Here is a 6000-nt window from a genome sequence, read left to right as displayed (position 1 = left end):
CTTGTACTTGTAGCGGAACCTCCAAACTGCAAAGACGTGCTGAATTGCCTAATTTATGGTTCTCCGTCAGGTCGACGCCGTACCTACGCCGTCGACGTGACGCCGTCGTTGAGCATTCGAAGTTCTGCGTCGAGGGACCGCGTTGCTCTGCAATTAACCGCCATGCCGCCATGCTTATATTGCAAATGTTGAAGCGCAGGCGACAGAGAAGACGTTTGCGGAGGTGGTCTGTACGGAAAAAGCAACTGCCGGAAATTAAGTTCTGAGCGGACCAATCACAGCGCTTGCGGTCCGCGTCAACGTGACGCGTAGTTAGGATTTTTTGGAGGTTGACGTCAGGCTACGGCGTAGGGGTCTGCGTCGACGGCGTCGCTACGCCGTCGACCTGACGGAGAACCATAAATTAGGCTTTACTTACCATCAAATTAAATGTAAGCATGTCTCCCTCAGGAACTGTAGTCTCTTATCAGTTTTACCTTGTACCTAACTTCTAAAGTTAGGGTTTAACCCCAGCAGCTTGTATCAATACGTTAACCTCCAACAGATAAGACAAGAAATGTAGAACTTTGAACTCTACTTAGCTATGATTTTGAAAAGTAACTTTGAAGCTGTAAAATTATCAATAGCTCAACATCTCAACCCATTTTCTCTCAGAGCTACGTTATCTCCTCAGCTTTGCTTATCGACAACCCATTAACCATCTCTTTAGCTCTTATCATCTCTTAACTGCTTACTTTAACCATGTTGTGTCCAAAAATAGCTGAGACCAAGGCTACGTTTAGACTGCTGGAAAACACGATTTGTTGCTAAAATCAGATCCTTAATAAGCCCCGAATGGACCTATATAGATCCTTTTTTTAAATTTTAATTAAACTGTGTAAAATATTACAATAATCATGAACAAATATATTGATACTACACATCAAATTAAACAAGAGAACCTGGGCTACAATAATTAGTCAGCCATTTCAACACAACTCAAACACCAACAAAAATAATTAATAAAATAAAATAGTTATAATTTTGTCACGAGTCAGCCCACTCTGCATGTTTCCGGAACTAGCAGCCCGTAGCTTGGTGCTATCAGAAAAAGACAAATAGCAAAAAGCAAGACAATTCCACATAGATTCCAAATCTATTCACCAAATCCCTCTGCTGCAAAGCATCACTGAGATATGAACCAAAGAACACAGCAACATAAATCGCTGAGTCAGCAAATTTGACCAAATGACCAAAAGCTCACAAGGGTTGTCTTTATTATAACACCAAAATCATTCAAATAGCCCTTGTGGTTGCAGAGATACACCCTTTTTAGTTTGGGTATGCTATTTCGAGCTAAATCCTAAAAAATGCCTTGGGGCTTAACGGGGCTTATAAGGTTAAGAAAGACTATTTGCAAGTGATCAGATTGACTTTGTTTCACTACCCTATCTGCATGGGTTTCCATTGGCGTTTTTCAATGTCATGACAATCCATCCAATAATATATTTCACAAAAAGCCCCACATTTTAACCTCATGATTATCCAAGAGGAAAAGTCAAAGGATCGCCAAAGGTATCAGGACTCATCCTCTGGGACACATGCATGTTTGTACCATGGCAATCCATCCAATAGTTGCTGAGACATTTCAGTGACAACTTCTGATCAGATCTTTTTTTCTTTTATATTATCGGCATTTGAACGGCCTTTTTGTCCATTTTGTTTTGGATGGGTTGGATGTGAAGCCTGCTGGCTACGAACAGTCCAGCTTTTATACTTTCAAATGTACGTCTTCATTCTGGTTCCAGACCACTGAATCGCTGCCTATACCTTCAATTTGTTCGGTGATTTCACCGGTCTGATGTGCTGGTTCATGACTCTTTCCCCAGTTCCACAGAGAGTCGACCAAACCAGAGACAAGGTTAAGAATTTAAGAATGGGGTCGGAGTCTTCCAGCGACAGAGCCATAATTCATACAGCTAAACAGGTTTCTGTCAGGAGACCAACATATATATTTAATGGACACAAACAACAAGTTAGTTGCTCAATCAATCACTTCCACAGAGTTTGTATCATCTGACAATCATATTGATAAAATACTCAATATGTCATTCATTATTGATTTGTAACCACAATAATCAAGCTTCTCCTTCTCAGCTGTTGATTACTGTATTTTATAATATGGATAGATTAAATCAAGCATTCTGATTGGTTGAGAGTGAGTCACGGGGTGTACTTTATTCAGCCATAAAGTACTGTACAGCCTGTTTACATTTAGAGCGTTCCATATGAGTGCGCACTTAAAATAACAGGCAGATTTAAATTACGCGACTGTTAGTTGTCATTTCAAGCCTGACAGTTACCAAACATGTTTTGTGTAAACTTTGATATTGTAACGTCCGCAGTAACGACTCGCAGACGTTGGTTTCCTTAACTTGCAGGTTTATTGCTTGAGTGTTCACAGTATTGCAACGGGGCTCTTCGCCAATGGTAACGTTAGCTCAAACGGAACAGCTAACAAGCTCACGTAGCATCACCCACACTAGCATAACAAACGACAACACACACGTCACTTCCTCCCTAACCTAAAGATGAGGAATGAAAAGGTGATAATTTCCAGTGAGAGATAATTACGTCTGTAATTTCCCGACGTGAGGCAAGTTCTCTGAACATCATGGATGAGAAAAATGACGGAGACAAGACGGACAGAAGCAGCGGGAGCACTTCTTTACATCGGTGGCCGAGTGTCATCCTCCACCCTGCTTTCAACCGGCCTGGTCAGTAAATGATTTACTGACCAGGCAGTCAGTTTTATTGTCCCGTATGTGAGTCCCGGACTATTTTCTCTGTCGCTGAAATGCGATACACAACGTTTGGTGGCTACAACTATTTTGTGCTGAAATGGAGCTTACTATTACTATTTATAAAGTCGCAGGTATCCGCATTATAAAAGCAATAAGGTACTCGAGGCAGTACTGTGTCTACAATAATGTACAGTTCAAGGGTTTGCCGCCCCTCTGCTGCACATCGGGCCTAACAACACCCTTGAATAGTACATTATTGCACGACACAGTACTGCCTCTCGTACCTTATTGCTTAATTAAATAGTGTACTTTTAAAGAGACTTGTCATTTGATTGAGAAAGAGAATCCACCATATATATGCGTATCCTGCTTTAGAAGTAAAGTCCAGAGTTAATATGAAGTTTGTGTGAAGTGTAGTAGCTGGACTTCAACATGGACAAATACTAATATGGTTCTTGAAATATGAGGTGTGGTGGAACAGGGACATATTTCTGCCACAAAGGAATGTGATCTTATGGCGTTTTGAGTTCAGGAGACTATGTTTCTATGCTGTTTGACCTTTAAGGCTGAGCCAGCACCATCCCTCAGACGCAAATACACACACTGACGCACTAACTGCTCACATGACTCAAACATAAACACACACACAGATACAATTCTGTCTATGCTAAAACATACTTATGACCTTATAAACTGAGCATTCTTCACAGCTCCCAGTGTTTAACATCAAACAACGCTTCAAACAACAACTGGAGGAAGGATGAAGAAAAGACCTCAACCTCCTCATCCCTCTATTGATCCGAGATTGGTGAGCATTGTGTTTGGCTTTCGACATGTTGAAGGTGAGCCAGTGGTACACACAAACGGTGCTAACAGCTCTAACGGGGCAAACAACAGCGAAAAAGCTGACGGACATGATGGTGTTTATCTAAGATGGGGCCTGGAGGGTGCACGCTACTCTTCTGCGACGACACTGTCGGTTGGGACGGCGTTATCAGCTGTAACCGGCGTATGAGAGCCGAGCAGGGCAGTGTCCGCGAGCTAACTAGCAGAGCACGCGCACATGCACTAAAAGCACGCAGAGTCTGCATGGCTATGTCAACCCTTTGTGAACTCAACTCTCAAGCTGTTGTTGTAGAGGTAGAGCAACTTTATTCTCTCCTCAGCTAGACATTAGTCAAAAAAGAACCCGATAGAAAGTGGTCAGTACAGAAAGCACAATAATACGGTGTTCAGGATTCTTCCTCTGCTCTCAATAATTCCAGTTTATATCCAAACTAGGTTTAACAGCAATGCTTCGACTTTGCATGACAGAGCAATATGAGCTTGTGGACTTGAACAAAAGTGCATAAGAAACATGTACAACTTAGACTAATGCAGTAAACATGGACGTTTATGAATAAATATGCACATTTCTAATTCTGTTCCTTCTTTTTATTTTCTACCTTTGCAGAACCAGGGATGTATGTCTCCCAGCCAGCCTGTTTATTCCATTAAATAGAGTGCTGCTGATGTCAGGTCTTGGAGGAGAGAGACACATCATGCCATCAAACATTCTTTTTACTGTCTTATGTAACTGGACTTTTATAAAGAAGCTCTTAGAGGAGCAGCTTGCTGCTGGGCTACATTCATCCAGTCTGCTTTCATCTGGTGCACAAGCTGAACTAAAAGGTTTGTATCACATGTGAAGGTTGATAAAGTAGGGTGATGCATAAACACATGATGACACTATATTCACACTTGCAGCAACAAGCAAAGTTAATTTGGCAAAACATAGATGTGAGATTTCCTCTGGTCCTTGTTAAAGCCAGAACCACATACAAAGCACTTAAATCATGTGTGATATATTACAGTTCCTAAGCCCAATGTGAACCTCCCAGCACAGGTAAAACTCTGACACAGCATCTCCAATGCTACTTTGAAATCTGTTCTCTTCTGCAGCAGCTGCGGAACATTTAGTACCGTGGAGCTAATATGGTACCTGAAACAGCTCTTTGTACCCAAATTTGATGTCGTGGCCAAGACCACAAACCACATGCAGCCCTGCTAATGTGCCATAAGATCCCGACCTGAAACCTGTTGCATGGCCTCCTATGCCTGTCTGCCGTCTCCAAATTGTGCATGACTCTGTCAAACATTAGAGGTTTTTCCCTAAATGAGAAATCAGGTCCCAGCAGTTGTTAAAGTCCTGATACTTGAGGTTCAGCCACAGAAAAAGTCATGCAGGTTCTGTGACCAAGTAAGCAGTGGGAGCACGGAAACAAGAAGGTCTTTGTTGTTGGTTACCCGGTTTTCATTTTTAGTCCCACCTGAACAGCATAGAGACGTGACTGTATTTGTGCATGGTTGGTTGTGTACAGAAGTGTTTCTGCTTTGTGATTTGTCTCACAGGATTTTAAAGAGTTGAACCATTATATGCACACTTCTGAATGAGTATTTGTATATCCTTGAAGGCTAAAACGTAGGCTATTAATTCCCACTTCCCACTTCCCCGTTAGCCTTGCAGTATATACACCTGCCCACTTCCATTCGCTGCTTCAGTGTTCTGCCTGTCTGCTTCTTGTTCTTCTGTTCCTTTGCATGATCTTTACCTGAATATGTTTCCCTGACATTCTTTGGCCTTCTGGTATTGACTTTTGTCTGTTTCTGGCCACAAGTCAAACTAAACTTGTATCTTTACCTGTTATCTGAGTCATGCTTTTGAGTCCAGACCTGGTAATACTGAACCACAACATAATGGTCACATTGCTACGTCATTTTGTATGAATCATGGTACCCAGACGATAACTCCCAATAAGCCTGTTAACTCTGACATTTGCTCTTAAATGAATCATCCGCTACATGGTAGCTTAAAAACTGACTGTGAGCATTCATCAGTCTTGTGTCTGCGTTTTTCTGACACGCTGACACCAGACTGATGAATGCTGGGAATGAAGTGGGTCAAAATTGTTCTATGGAATCCAATGGGAATCTTTGATTCTTATCAACTGTGGCTGTCGGGAATAATTTAACTGTGGACCACACAGACTATATCAGAAGTGTCACCCCTCAGAAAGATTATTTTACACAGCAAGAGCTGATATGTGTAAGTATTAATAATCACAGCCAGAAACAGGTAGTTTGTCTGAACTGCATACAGTGATGAGACAAGAAGGCAAGAAAAGAGAGAGGAACACACACATACACACATACACACAAACACACACACACACACACA

Source organism: Taurulus bubalis (assembly GCF_910589615.1).
Source record: "Taurulus bubalis genome assembly, chromosome: 14".
NCBI classification, from domain to species: Eukaryota; Metazoa; Chordata; class Actinopteri; order Perciformes; family Cottidae; genus Taurulus; species Taurulus bubalis.
The sequence above is the reverse complement of the archived record's forward strand: the minus strand, read 5'-3'. Positions refer to the sequence as shown.